Source organism: Colius striatus, chromosome 4 (genome assembly GCF_028858725.1).
Source record: "Colius striatus isolate bColStr4 chromosome 4, bColStr4.1.hap1, whole genome shotgun sequence".
Lineage (NCBI taxonomy): Eukaryota > Metazoa > Chordata > Aves > Coliiformes > Coliidae > Colius > Colius striatus.
In genome coordinates, this window is record NC_084762.1 from 29,874,547 (window position 1) to 29,890,956 (window position 16,410).

Below are 16,410 nucleotides of genomic sequence, written 5' to 3' on the forward strand. Positions count from 1 at the left end.
ATCAATGTCAATGGGGCTCTGGGACTTATTCATTTGCCTAAATGTAGGCATCTAGTGTTACTTAAGTTGCCATGGGCATCACCTTTACCCACAAGGTCTGGCCAACCTGGCACAGGGTATAGGGAAGATTTGTGCCCCCTTGCAGCAGCAGCTGGAGACTGGGCAGGCTTTGGCAACAGGAATCTGCCTTGGGTCTCCAGACATTATCGGTCACATTGGCAAAAGCTCCTTTGACTTCAGAGGGAGCTGGGAGCACCCCCCCTCCCTGGCTTACACGCAGACACCTAATGTAAACAGCTGAAGTGATATTTCAGAGTCCAGAGCTGAATCCTGCCTTAGCTGTCTTTTTCGTTTAATCTTTCTATGACAAAGTAATTTCTGTTGTTGATAAAGTCATCTGCAGATTATAAAGTAGTATCAGCTATAAAAGCATCTGGAAATTAATTCTGGTATGTAATTAAATAATATGCTGCCTTTTCTCTTATAATGCTCTTAGAATAGCATAATAAAATTTCAGTGTTTAATTGAAGTTTTAATAGTTTTGAAAATTATTTGTATCTTTCCAATTTCTTCTGTGAAGTCTTCTGGGATCGTAAAAAATCTAAGAAAGAAAATTCCAAATCCTTTCCTATTATCTTCTCTGTTTACTTTGGTAATGTCACAAGTTCCAGGATTCTAAATAACTTAATTATTTAGCATTATCTGAATAATATGTAATAAAAAGAGACAAATCATCATGTTTTTTTCAGTAGCAAGTGCATCATACCTGAGTAAATGACCTGACTTTTCCATTAGAGATGACATGGTATGCTCAGAGTACTCACACTCAAAAGAAATGAAATCTTTCCAAGAGTTTTTCTCTTTTTATATATAATTCATATTAGAAATAGATAGCCCACAATTTTAACTTTGAAAATATTCTAATATTTTAAGATTGAAAATACAAGTATTCGTGTCTCACAGTTCAGGACATACAATGTTCATGTCAAATGATCTTTCACTATAACTGGTTTCCATGTGAAAATAAAATTTTACTAAAATTTTGAGGCTTGCTTGGAAAAAATACCAGCAATAAAACCACACCTGATTTGCTTATTTCAAACACCTAAAAAAAATGTAATGAAACCAATTAATTATTTTCTGTTTGTCTGTTTCCCTAACTTATCAACAGCCACTCTGTAACATATAATTGGAAAAAACCTGGCCTACAGCTCAGCCTTAGTAGCTGGTCATAAAACCACACTTCAAAAAGGTGATAAAACCAAGCCAACCTATAATTCACAATGTAAAAGAAAAACAAAAAGCTCGAGCTTTAAACCAAAATGTTTTGTTGTCTGAAGCTGAAAGAATTGATGTGTTGTTAATATTCTGTGTTGTGCTTTGCTCCTGCTTTTATCTTCAACAAAGGGTGACAACATTACAGACTTCTGGAAGAAGTCAAGCACTGTCACTTTTATCAAATGTGGTATCAGCATTTTTCTTTAGTGTTTTTGGCACAATGTTAACTACTCTACCTTGGCTTGGGAAGTGAGTTGACTGCTTGCTTTTTACCAGCATTTTGATCCTCCAGTGAAATTTGTGGGAGTGCAGGAAACTAATTAAACACTTAGAAGACAGAGAGATACCCATTCGGGGAATATAAAGGAAAGGGTAACTGCCTTTGAATGTATTTTGTTTTCAGCTTGCTCTCTTTGTCAGTAAATCCTATTTCTGTGTATGGAATCACTGTGGAGGTTGAAATCCTTTAATTCTGCAGTTTTCCAGAACAATTTATTAAGACTGGATAATGAAGAGCTAACCTAGTGCATACATAAGAAGCTAGTACTTCTGACATTTGACCCTTCAGTGCATAACTCTTTCTGAAGCTCCCATTTCAGTTGCATTTAATATTACTATTTAATGTAACATGATTAGCACATAAAGATATTAAGGTGAAAAACTCTCATTCGAAACTCTCAGGAAACCACGAAGTGGCAAATTCTGTCTGTGAAACAGCTGTCAACAAAGCAACCCCATGAAGGAGAAATTATTCATATATCTTAGCTATGTGTAGTAGCCAGGAATATATGACCTGGCTTTCAATGATTAGGTAGCTGTCTTACTTGTAACTTGTGTTGAGTATGTGTCAGGGTTTGTTTTGCACAGGGATCTTTAATGCTAATTTCACATAACAGCAACATTATACAGCTTAGTGCACAGCAAAAACAAAAGAAAAGGACTTGCTCTCTGTTCTGATCTGGAGGTTAGAAGAATTTGTCCGATAAACAGATATCTGAATGAAAGACCCTGTAACATATATTTCAGGAATATAAATATATGTTGAATCTCAGTGGATACTTGTGGAGAATACATTACAAAGCAAACTAAAAATGCTAGTAATTTCTGAATTCTTGGATCATTTGATATATGTAATTTACTGTCACATTCTTTTATGTTCATATACACAGCCAGGAAAAAATGCTATGTTTTTGCATACTAAATGGTAAAACACAAATTTAAAGGTACTGGACTAATATGTGTTGCATGACGATATTTCTTAAAAGAGCAGACATGAGCAAAAGCAATCAGACAAATAAATTTTGTGCCAATGTACTAAAGAAATCTCTAATGACTCAGTTTAAAAAAAAAAAAAAGTAAGAGAGCTTGTTTTACAGTGATTGTACCTATTAGGGCAACACAGTGTAGATTCGATTGGAAATAAGATATCCAAAGCACTTTGAAGACAGGCTTGTGATATGATGACTCCCCAAAGTCTTCATTGTGGGAAGTAGTAGTTGAATAAGCAACAGAAGGAGTGGGATGCCATGGATTAAGCAGCCTTTCAACTCAAAAATATGCAGCAAGTGAGAACTGAAGAAGCGATCATGAAGGTTGGGGGTGGGGGTAATAAAGTACACTAGTAATTTACTGCTTTCTTTGATAGAACAGTACTCTCTCACTGGTCAAAAAGTTACAGATTTATTGGAGAGCCTCAGATGGACTTTTGGTGTACTGTACAGTAAGAAGACATGCAAAATTTTTGTTTTTCAGACCATGTATGTTCAGTCTTAGATCTATCTATAGGTACTCTATCAAAGTACTACTGGGGTAAGTAAGGCTACGATTCAGTCTTTCTTCTTTCCAAAACATCCATAAAAACAGCAGAACTAATCTGTGCATTTTCAACAAAGAAATTAAGATTTGAAAGTATAAAGCCAAATACAACAATTACAGTGGGAAACAGAGTAGAAAAAAGAAGCTTGGTTCCTTCAATCAATAGTCCTCTCTGTACTTTTTGTGCATGCTTCAGTGATTCTCCTTCAATTCTTCTGTATGAGGCCATCTTGTAGGATTAGGACAGATGACTGATTATAGCTAAAAATGAAACCCACTGGGATTAGGTAAAAACTTCATATTCTTTCAGTGATAAAATTTGGTGCATTTTCCCTTGATATAGCCCAGAGCAGGGATCCTGATGGTGTCTGCCATAACTGCATATGTACCTAGGGCTTTATAGGACCCACCCCAGGATGTTGAACAGCCAATTATGCCCCCATTTCATTGCTTATTGGTAATAGAATTTCAGTAAGTATACAGTCATTCTAACAACTTAGAAATATCTGAATTTATGCTGAGTGCTGGCTTTAAGACAAGACTGCAAATGCCCATTAGGAGGACATAATTTGGCTTCAGGTCAGAGTCTGTGTTTTGGGATTTTTGGTTGTTTTTTTTTTTTTTTTTTTCCACAGGCAGGGTGATTTGAAAAGATCTTCATGCAAATAGAAAGGATTCTATCCAAACACTTTCCAAAGGCAAGCACAAAGGGAACAACTTGCAGTATGTTTTTGCAAAGTCACCAAAACGCTGTCCTTCCAATACCAGGTTCTGCTAACTCTTCTTGTGTGTTTGAAACACATCTTCCTCCGTAGATAATTCCACCATTTAAAAATAAGTAATTATGTTTATTAATATAATTATGTTAGCACAAGAGCTCTCTCTAGTGGAGCCAATCATGCTTTACTGGTTGTGTTTCTCAGATACTGCAAAATAGTCGAAATACTTAATCCTGCTGTCTCCTGAATACAGCTAATGTCAGAAAGGCATTACAGTCCCATAGCATTTGGGGAATGCTGTGTCTGTGAGATACTTAACAAGCCATAATTTACAAAAGGTGCTGGAATTAAATCTTTGCCACTCACGAACATCACTGGCCTCAGCAGAGCTTGGATTTTCTGCAGGTGTCCATGGGCTGCTCAAGAACATGAAATTGTTTCTGAACATCCAATTATATTTGTCAAGTCTTTCTTTCCACTATTTTTTTCTGAATTGTAGTGACTAGAATTGAGCAAAATGAAGAATGTATTGATACTGTGGCTGTTCCACTAGAGCACCATGACATTATGTTTGTCTCTCATCCTGCCTCTTAAAGAACAGCCAAAGTCCCACTTTTGCGCAAGGTGCAGCAGCATTCAAGAAAATCTTGTAGTAGGTAGAGAAGTTCAGGAGACAAGTAGCCTATCCAAATAGCCTTTTAACTCAGTCATGTGGCTGGCTTTTACATCCAGAAGCAAGCAGACATCAAGGCAAAAGACTTAGAGAGGTATGCAACTTAATAGCTCTTTTTAAAATAATCAAACATTGGTTCTCTTGACTGTCTAGTTACTTTGCACCAGAGAAGGAAAGCTTTAAGATAGTGCTTTTGGAGAGAGCAAGGATTTATTTACACTGCATAGTCTTTTCTTTTCTTTTCTTTTCTTTTCTTTTCTTTTCTTTTCTTTTCTTTTCTTTTCTTTTCTTTTCTTTTCTTTTCTTTTCTTTTCTTTTCTTTTCTTTTCTTTTCTTTTCTTTTCTTTTCTTTTCTTTTCTTTTCTTTTCTTTTCTTTTCTTTTCTTTTCTTTTCTTTTCTTTTCTTTTCTTTTCTTTTCTTTTCTTTTCTTTTCTTTTCTTTTCTTTTCTTATGGGTTTTCAGATTCTAATATGTTTGATTTTCACAGCTATGGATATTTTCTCCTTAGATTACCAGAAGTCTCTCTATGAGCTGCTGAAGAAACAAACTGATTCTGCTATGGAAATTAAGTTGCTTGGCTTGAAAATCAGTTAAATTGACTAGCAAAAACATGTTTCTGTGATGGTAGGTGGTTAACAGGGAGGTGCCCCAGGGTTTAATGCAACGGTATGTATTGTTTTAACCAATTCATTTTTTGTTGCCAAGTAGTGGGTGACAAAATCTGTATCAGACAGCTATTTGGAGTAGTTACCATCAGGAAAGATTATGAAAAACTGGATAAGCCATGAGCTGTGGAGCAGTTGAGGAAGTTGAGGTAAACCACACTGGGAGGAATCAGAGCACCCTCATACCTTGGTTACTCTATTATCTTCCTGTCAGATCAGGTAAAGAAATGTAGTCCTGCATCTAGAAGAGGAACACATCTAAGTGGGAGCAGTTAAAAATACTTCCACTGAAATGAAAAGGAGATATCTAAGGAAGCTGACGCTGAAGGCATAAAATGCAAAGAACCAAGTGCCTTCTGTTGGCTTTGTGGTTTACACAGTGCCACAAGAAGAACTGACAGATATTTCACAAAGGATTTGAAGCCTGGAAACCTATCCTAAATGTAAGTAACTACTCCATATTCTTATAAGAAGTCCATCTTTCTAGGCAGTAGACCTGTTAAACAAGAAAGTACCTGTTGTACTTTCAGAGAACTGAGGAGCCAATGCTCCAGTTCTGTCCTTTCTATTTATTTTTTTTTCCAGAAGCCAAATCTTTTGAAAGAGAAGTATTTCCCTCTCTCACAGCTTCTCTCATATCTTCCTCATGTGCCTGTCCCACAATGGGGACAGTGTTGAAGCAACCATCTAATCATGACAAGTAATTTTTCTGAGGAGGCTGTTTGAGGAAGCATTGCTGTGTAGTATTTGAAAGTCTCAAAATCTGCAGAACAGCATTTCGTTGCCTCCTGCTTTGGCCTGCCTCTTCTAGGTTGTAGCTAATGCTCTTTATGACTTTGGGAGGGGTTTTTTTATGATGGGTCTGCTTCTTTTAAACTCCTTCAGTGCCTGTTTTGTGTATGACTCATCCTTTTCCAATGTCATCAGAAGAAAATGGGATAGTATGCATGTAAGCATCTGCACTCTTAATTTTTGTCTTCTCTTCAAGGAGAGAAATGTGCCACTCCGGGGGCTCAGATCATGTCCTTTTAAAATAACACCTGAAGTAGGTCGTGTGAATCTTGACCTAAAATGCTTATTTTATACCCAGTTTGAGTATGAAAAGTGAATGGTCAGCTTGCCATTATTTTCAATACCAAGGCAAGAGTTCTTTCATTGTGTGATAGGAAGAGGTGATTCAAGACATAATTGACCGAGAGTCTAGTAGAAAGTATTATGGCCAGTTGAAGAAATGTAACTGAGAGACTAATCTGGCTTGCAGGAGAATTATTACTGGTGAGGAAGCGTAGAGTGTGGCCTGCCCATCCATCCTGTTTGAATCTGGTGGGGCTGGCAAGCAGAAGGTTGTAGTTTTTTGCTAAGACTGAGCATACTGATAGGGCCATCACTTGAAGCTGAAACTTTAGGTGTTCAAATCGCTACTTTCACACATCTACTCCATTGGCATTTGAAGAAAAGCAAGCTTCTTTCATGCCTGCCGTCTTTTATTCCTCTTCTTCTTCAATTTGTGTGATGCAGAATCACCATCCCTGACAAGGAGAGATAAATTTCAAATTCTGGGTTGAACATTCAGTGTCTCAAGTGTTTTATTCATGGGCACAATATGCAAAAAGTGAGTAGTTTTTCCTATTGTGGAAGTAATGTAATGTTCAGAACTGCCAAAGTTACTTGAATTTGACTTTGCTGTGTTTTTGGGTGAACCTAGAAATAAATGGAAAGTTGAAAAAAGCAGGTACATGTTAAATACATGGTATACCCATAGTTTTAATTCTTTTAGGTCAAAAAATATTCAAATGCATTCACAGTATTTTTGATTGAAAGAATTTGTAATTGGATTTCCAAACACGCTGCTTTCATCTTGGGCAGTACAATGTGCACTTTCATAATAACATGGCTATGTCATTAGAAAGAAGTCCATTTACTAGTTTAGGCATAAAATGAGATACAGAAGAAGACAATAAAATGCTTTCTAACATACTGCACCTTATTTTTTATTGTATTCAATAGAAGCGTGATGAATAAGTAATCTTATAAGTGTATCAGAAGTACACCTTGGCTGATCTCTTAGAAGTGTCGAGATTTCACTGCTATTGAGATTATTCATATTATTACTTTAATTTCTAAGTGCGTAGAACTTTATAATGGATCAAAATATGTGACCACAAGCTGCTTAGATCATCTGCTGGAAGAGGAAAGCTTGCACACTGTAAAAGTAATCCAAGACAGGAGGAAAGGAAATTAAACAAAGATGAAAAGGAACATCTTCTAAATGACTTCTTTCTAAAATATAAAGCCTGTAAATAATAATTTCCTTATTTTCACTTATTCATACTAGCTATGTATCTATAAGGTGTTCTGGGCATTAGTTACATTTTCCTCTAAATTTAATGTTATCTCATGCAAATTAGATTTGCAGCAAACTAATCTGGTCCAGGTAGTAAACGTCACTGCTTGAATTATTTTATTCATCCATTCTCTTTTTTTTTTTTCTTCTATAGCATTTATGCAATTATCAGTGCTAGTCGGATTCTCCCCTCCCTCCCCCCATGAAATCAGAAAAAATTAAATCCAAGGAGCCTAAATAAGGCTTACCTTTTTTTCTAGCTTTTTTTTTTTTCTTTTATAGGAGAAAGAAAAAATAGCTTTATTTGGTTTTAAGACATCCCCAATTTAAAATCTAGTATCAGGACATAACTCATTTTCCTGATAATAACAGGACTTACTGTATTCGTACAAAATTCTTGAAATTTGGTGATTTTGCAGTCTCAAAGACAATAAGAAAACCAGTAGTGTTTGGACTCAGCATTTCATACATGGCAGCTCTACCTGTTTAATAATTAAGACACTTGTTTGACTGCAAGTATAAGAAGGCAGATTTGAATTTTGTTGCTCACAGGGAGAAAATTAGGCTTTTGAATTGACCACTGATTCTTTTTAAACGCGCTTTTGAATTAAGTACTTTATTGGAAAAAGTGTCACAAAATAAAACCTGTTAATTATTCTAGTTTTTGAAATTGTGCATTGGTATTACTGTTTTTGATGTTCATAATATTATGGAACCATTCTAGGTTGGAAAAGAGCCTTAGGGATCATCTAGTCCAACCCTCTTGCAGAAGCAGGGCTGCCTAGATCAGGTAGCACAGAAACTGATGAAACATAGAAAGTAATTGGAGCTTCATTTTGCACATTGAGCCTTTGTGTTCTGAAGCTCACTAGGTACTCAAAATTGCAGCTTCTGAAAGAGACCTTTTTGAAAGACACACTTCCCTTTGAAAAGATTTCTTTTGAAACCTTAATGAATCAGGAAGAGGTTTGTTTTATTGTTTATTGCCAAATACAGACTGACTTTTTTTTCTTTTTCTCTCAAGTAAATGGTCAGCCAGGAATTCAGTTTTAGTACGCAAATGAAGCAGTACAAGAGATACTGCAAGAATTTAAAATGGAAGATATCATCTACTATAATGGCTGATTTGTAGTTATATGTTGCTGATATGCAAAGTATATGATAGTTAAATTGCAGTGTCCTCATTGTAGTTTCTTTAGTGAGCTGAGTACTGCACAACCAGATATAGTCAATACTTTACAAAATATAGACATCAATGAAGACAAAGCTACCATAGATTTTGAGCTCATTTATTAACATAAATGATTAAAAAACCCACAAAGGTGTTACTCCAATGTTTTCACATAATCTCTGTTTTCCACATTGAAACCGTTTTCATTTAGATAATTGTCAAAATTGAGTGAAAACAGATGTTCAGGTCATCAAGGGATGAACACCACCATAGACAGTAAATGTAGAGTTTAAAAACTCCTCAGTAAATCACATTTTTAACTTATCTTAGAAAATAAACATACATATCTGGTGGTTTAACCCTGGATTGGTGTCAGGTACCCACCAAACCCATTCTATCAGTGCCCCTCTCAAAACTGAACAGGAGAGAGAAATATAACAAAGGCCTCACTCATGAGTTGAGATAAGGACAGGGACATGACTCAGCAATTACCATCACGGGCAAAACAGACTCAACTTGGCAAGAACTGATTTGATTTATTAACAAACAATAAAAACAGAGTAAAGAGAAATCAAGACTGAATCTTAAAACATCTCTCCCCACTTCTCTCTTCTTTCCAGGACTCTCCCTCTTCTCCCACAGCGGCACATTTAAAAAGCATTTGACTTCGTACAATATACTGTTTGATTGACCCCCCTACCACTATACCATATTAATAAAACACATGTTAAATAGATTAATATCTGGATAGCCGGCAGGTAATGGAAGTAGTTGTCAATGGAGAGCCGTCACTGCCACTTGCCAACCACTTTATCTTGATTTATCTTTCTCCATATGGAAGTACCTGTTAGAACTGTGATCTGTGACATATTCATATTCACAGGTTATTGTAGCAATTCATTGAAGAGTTGTGGCCTCAAAGTCTATGTGGCATCTGTGTGTTGAAAACCACAATGGAGAAAGTTTAATGGATTGATGGGAGGATTTGGTGAATTTCACAGACAAACTGAAGGTTTATTTTTGTTGTTATGGAACACAAAGTATGAGAAGTTGTTTGTGTTTAGCATGGAGACGAGCATTCAACCAGTTTATAAAGAATGAAGTGTGCAGTGGAATGAATATAGGCACCACATCTGAGTCATCAATGTAATGTGCAGATGGCTAAACTGATGGCCTGAGTCTTTATGATCCTCATGACACACAGGCAGTAGTACCTGGTGCAGATCCTTGGTGGGATCTAAGTGCACCTTAGCCCTATTTACCCAGCATTGCATGTTCATTAATCAACCTGTCTCAAATCAGTCAGTCCTGACTTTTGAGGGGATTTATGTAGATATATTATGCTACGACAGAAGGTGACTTATGTTCAGCTAGTTTAGGGAGGAAATGCCACTTAGAGTTTTGGGATAGCCACAACTGACCTCGCAAACAGGTACACAGAGAAATTCAGCCTTTAGATAAGTCAAAAACTCAATGTCAATTGGTTTCAAAATAACCTTGAGGGGAAAAGAAAAAAAAAATATCTCTTTTTGAGAAGTTATAGAGGAACTAAAGGATTCTCGTGCTTTTGAGATAGAGCTTTATTTTATTATTGAGAGCCAGGAAGATTTTAAGATTGTTGTTTTTATTTATTCTGAAATCATTCCTGTGCCTGAAAAGTTGGGCAGTATTTTGTCTCTGCTGATACAGCTTTCTCTGTTGCATTTTTAAATGATGGTAAAGGGCTCTGGAGTCTGGCAAATATTTTCTTTTACTCTAATATATTAACCTATATCAATATTTCACATTTATGATTATTTCCTTGTCTATTTTTCTCTTCCCTTGGCAGTTACCATAATCAATCATATTGTTCTCTTTAAATAAAACTGAAGAAGGCCACGAAGATGTTCAGCACATACAAGTGTTTCTTACCAAATGAGTTTATCAAAATGTAAGATTAAAAATAAAAATGAAGGGCCACCACATATCAAGAAGTCCTAAAAAAAAGATGTCAAGCAAATCTTTGTTCAACAATAAAAACTTCTATTGATTCTCTGTAGTTAGCACTCTGCTCTTCACTTTCTAACACATTGGAGCAAGTGGAAAGCTTTCACAAAGGTTGTGGGTAAATTTAGACACTACACAAATAATTTAGTTTTCCTTTTAGCAGGAGCTATTGCTAATAGGTGTAATGCTATGTGTGTACATACAGGTAACATTATGGAATTTTCTCAGGTATTCCTTTGGATGTATGTATTATGCTTACTGATATTTAGTTTTCAGCAACATTTTTGCCGTTGCTTTCCTCTCATTTGTCTTATGACAACAACACAATGGATTTAAGTAATGACCAGTGGATGTATTTGAATATCTTGAGAGCCTTGTTCCATGAATGGACTCTATCAGAAATAACTGATATAGAAAAAGTAACTACCTATTAATGCTTGTTTTTATTATTTTGGGTTTTTTTTAGAGACACAACAGAATTTATTGAAGAAACAAGTTTTTACACATTTTTTGGACCTATTAGTCATGAAACAAAAGAGTGAGATAAATCCTAGAAACAGAGAGGTAAACATATCTAATTTCTATCAGTTGCACTTAGTTTGCCCATGGCATTGAAAAAAATGTGTTACAACAACATAGTCAACCATAAACACTGACAGTAATTTCTGTCCTTTTTCTCCTATTGTGGCTTTTGAATCTGTATATTCTTACTTAAGTTTTTGGTTTAAAATCAAAAGCATCATGGAAAATATGACAGAACTCCAGTTTCCTTTCAGTCCATTTGTTTGCAACTGGACATGGTAGGAGTTGAAACGTCCTTATCTCCCAGGATCTGGCTGCAGACCTTGTCGATATGTGGGCTTTCTGGGCAGCTCATGTCCTCTCCCCTCCACCACTTCTGTCAACTCTTAGATAACTGAATTCCTAGAAAAGAAAACAGGACATGCATGCTGATAGAGGTCCTTGGTGTTTCTGCCAGGCCCACAATATGGAAAACTAGGGATATACAGGCCTAAGAGATATAGCCTCTCATAAGATGAGAAAACCAGAAGTGAAGTGGAACAGGCTCTAAATATACAAAAGATTTCTGCCAAGACAAATGAAACACTATTTTTCTTAAAATTCGGCTTTAATTTGTGGTGAGTGGTTCAGGAAGTAATGGGTTTAAAATTCAGAAAGAAATATACAGAAATATATATATATATTCAGATGAGGTGCCTGAGGAGTGGAGAAAGGCCAATGTCACTCCAGTCTTCAAAAGGGGAAGGAAGGGTGACCTAGGAAATTACAGGCTGGTCAGCCTCACCTCCAGGTGAGGAAAGGTGATGGAACAACTCATTCTCAATGTTGTTAATGAACATAAGAAGGAAAAGATGGTTATCAGGGGGAATCAACATGGATTCACCAAGGGGAAATTCTGTTTGACCAACCTGATATCCTTCTATGAGTGCATAACTGCTGGCTAGATGAGGGGAGAGCAGCAGATGTCATCTACCTTGACTTCAGCAAGGCTTTTGACACCGTCTCTCATAATATCCTCATCAGAAAGCTCAGGCAGTGTGGCTTGGATGAGTGGACAGTGAGGTGGATCGAGAGCTGGCTGAATGACAGAGCCCAGAGGGTGATGATCAATGGCACAGAATCAAGTTGGAGTCCTGTGGCCAGTGGAGTTCCTCAGGGATCAATTCTGGGGCCACATCTTCATCAAAACCTTCATCAGCAACCTGGATGAGAGGATGACACCAAACTGGGAGGACTGACTGATTCCCCAGAAGGCTGTGCTGCCATTCAGCAGGATCTTGACCTGCTTGAGAGTTGGGCAAAGAGGAACTTCATGAGGTTCAACAAGGACAAGTGCAGAGTCCTGCATCTGCGAAGGAACGACCCCACGCACCAGTACAGACTGGGGGTCGAACTGCTGGAGAGCAGCTCTGCAGAGGGAGACCTGGGAGTCCTGGTTGATAATAAGCTAACCATGAGCCAGCAATGTGCCCTCATGGTCAAGAAGGCCAATGGCATCCTGGGATGCACCAAGAAGAGTGTGGCCAGCAGGTCAAGGGAGGTTCTTCTCCCCCTCTACTCTGCCCTGGTGAGGCCTCATCTGGAGTATTGTGTCCAGTTCTGGGGTCCTCAGCTCAAGAGAGACAGAGAACTTCTGGAGAGAGTCCAGCACAGGGCCATCAAGACGATCAGGGGACTGGAACATCTTTCATACGAGGAAAGGCTGCAGGAACTGGGGCTGTTTAGTCTGGAGAAGAGGAGACTGAGGGAAGATCTTACTAACATTTATAAATATGTAAAGGGTGGGTGCCAGGAGGTTGGGGCATCCCTTTTTTCTATAGTAGCTAGCAACAGGACAAGGGGTAATGGGATGAAGCTGGAACACAAAAAGTTCCACTTAAATATAAGAAAAAAACTATTTTACTGTGAGGGTAATGGAGCAGTGGAACAGGCTGCCCAGAGGGGTTATGGAGTTTTCTTCCTTGGAGGTCTTCAAGACCCGCCTGGACATGTTCCCATGCGACCTGATCTAGGTGAACTTGCTTCTGCAGGGGGATTGGACTAGGTGATCTCTAAAGGTCCCTTCCAACCCCTAACATTCTATGATTCTATGACATAGGGCAAATATTAAGAGCTGTTTCCTTATGGTAAAGACAGAGAAATAAATTGGTTGAAGAAATTGCACGTAAAGACCTCCAATGATGACAGTGCCAAAGCCTAAACAATATCTGTCAAAAATAACATACATGTAGATTTTCTTTAGGAAATGAAGCTGAACAAGATGACCTCTTGAGGTACCTTCCAGACCTTTGCCTCTATAAACTGTATTTGAACTGCCATGGGGACCACAGGCAGAATGTTTTAAAAGGAACCCATTACACAATCTGTCTGGGGATCACGTGCCCCCTTGTTTATTTCCTCTACCATTTCTGGGCTCATCTAGACAAGATTCTGTGTTGTCTGGGCACTGATTGCCTGAGGCTGACAGATTTTGTGCAGGAATACCTGGCGTCAGTCATAACTAGGTTGAGTCAACAGAGCTTTGATTTTAACCATGAGAGAGCTAAAAGCTCTTACTTGTGGGTCTTAATACTAGATCTTAATGGCCAGAGAAGATTTAGATTTACAGAATCTTACTTACAGATGTGTTGGATACCTTCTCCTTAATGTACTCTCAAAGCTTCATTAGCAAATTTGGACTGGGGTTACCCAGCTCAAAGATAAATCAGAACATTCAGTTAAGTTTCATAGGTATTCTGCAGGATGAGAGAAAGTGTATGTTTATAACCTAAGAAATAAAGATTACAAGCAGCCTGTAAGAAACACAGAGAATTTGTAGCTGCAATATTGTTTGTCTTGTGAAGGAAACCATGTATTTCTTAGTAATGTCAACTGATGGAACTGAAACCATAAAATGTTCCTTGCCACTAGCAGAACATTTCTATTACTAGTTATTGATTGTATTGCTAGTTATTGTGAAAAACATATATTAGAAATTGTGTTTCTTTTTTTTTTCTCCATATGTGAAAAAGGTTTCTGTGTAGTGATCAGAGGAAGCTACTGCAAGACATATTGAGGACATATTTCCTCTCAACAGCCCATGTTTAGTATGCCAAATAATGGGCAGGCAGACAGGCAGGCAAGCAAGCTTGTCCAATGTCTTGCTTTTTCAGGAATCCTTGTTTGTATAGCCGCCTGGTTCCCACTTATGGTCTTCAGGTCCCAGGTTGGTTGAAGTAGCATGCTATTCAATAAAAGTATCCTAATATGGTAGATTATGGGCATGTAAGGAGATAAATGGAATTACAGGTTCTTCTGAATGGTGTTCAAAATCAATAGCTACACTTAAGTGGTAATAAGGCAGGGAAAACAGTTGGCCATTTAAGCTATGATTACATGTATACTTAGAAAAATAAAATCACAAATGGAAAAATGCCAGCAAGGTGGCCAGATCAACTCTTTGCTGGTTAGGGCTGTCACAGGTCAAAATGTTTCAGACACAAGAAGTCACTGTCTTGCTTTTGAGGCTGTCTTAATTTGTAGCCTTCAGTTCCATAAAGTTTCATTTCTACATTTATACTCCTGATCCAGAGAAGTGATTATTGCTTTTTTTTCCAGACCTGTAAGAGTAGTAATAAAATGCCACCTGTACACCTCAGCTTTTCTGAGGGACATCTAGCCCCCCAGCTTCCCCATTGTAAGACCTTTCTCTTCCATTCGGCTTCATGGTTGTTGCTTTCTAAGCACAATAATGTAGAAACATTAATAATTCACATTCCTGTCTAGCTTTCATTTTCCTCCTTCCAGGCTCAGTGACAGCTAAGTTTCAAGCATTCAATGAAATGCTGGATGCTGTGGCACATCAAGGGTCTCAGTCTGCTCCCTGGCTTCTTTTCAGAAGGAACCCTCACCAGAAAGGCTACTGAAGCACACTTCACCTCACTGTGCACATATGCTCTGTGCTGATTTCCTCCTTTCCACTGCTGCTCAACACCTGAGTGGCCGCTTTTCTCCCCAGTTGAACATGTACTGTAATCCAAGACTTTGATTGCCATTCCTCAGGCCTTTGGAGTATCAAAGGGTTTTTAAATGCAGTTTGTTAATCTTCCTTTTACCTCTCCTCATATGCACTCACTGTTTTTTTATTTTTCTCATCATCCTTACACCCAGTTCCTCTATCTCTGCCCATTACCATCTCCTGGGCCTTCTCATTGTTGCTAGCTTCCCTTTTAGTCTCTTTGTTGGTTCATTTACTCTGTTATTGCAGAGATGTCCAGATGGAGCTGACTTCTTACTAGAAACCCATTTGCTGCTACTTTTCCACTGACTTTTCTCATAGAGACTCATCACTGTAGACTTTACTTTTCTGCCTCTGTTGAAAAGTAAAATAAGATATTAATATTTCCATTTAATTTAGATCAGAACATTCAAAACTCTGGTTTACAGTACTATGTGCTCCCAGTTCTGAGTACCAAAACGTACTTTTAGTCTCTATGGGTTTTGAGTCACAAAGAAAGCTTGTTTTATCTTTTCCTTAAAAATTAACAAAGGCTCAAAAGCAGATACTGTTGACAAATTAAGTCATTTTAGGAATATTCCAAAAGCTTTTCCCCAAACTGTTACTTTAATTTACTGAGTTTCCCCCAAAAGGAAATTATTTTCATCCACTTTCTAATCATTTAATGCTTTGTATGAAATGCAGGGTGATTAGTTATAATCATTCCACAGTTCTTAAACAGAGATAAAAGTATTTGAATGAATATAGTTCTAAATAAGTTATTTGAAAGACTGATTGCTACTACTGATTCTTATTACACTGGCTTTTATTATTCATAGTTCACGTGCCTTTGAATAATAGACGAAAGGCATAGATATAGAAAGTAAAGTTATCTAGGAGCAGAGGATCCAGATCAATGAAAGACTGGGATGAGGAAGCAAAATGAAAATCAAATATGCCTAAAATAATTATGCTTTACAGATTTCTCCCTTCTGTAGTATTGTATTTCATACACAGTATTTAAGTGATTCAGAGAGGAGAATGTTAAAGAATACACTGACTAGAGAACTATGCCAGTAATTAGCTATTTTGGATCCCGGAGGCCCTGTATTTGATGGCTTCCCCCTGTGCCAGGAACATTGTTCTGGGAACAAATGTTAGCCAAAATCTTTTTTAGCTAGAATTTTGATTAACATCTCCTTCTTCCAAGTAGCCTACAGACAGGGAAAGCATTAGAAAATTGGCTTTTCCCTCCAAGAT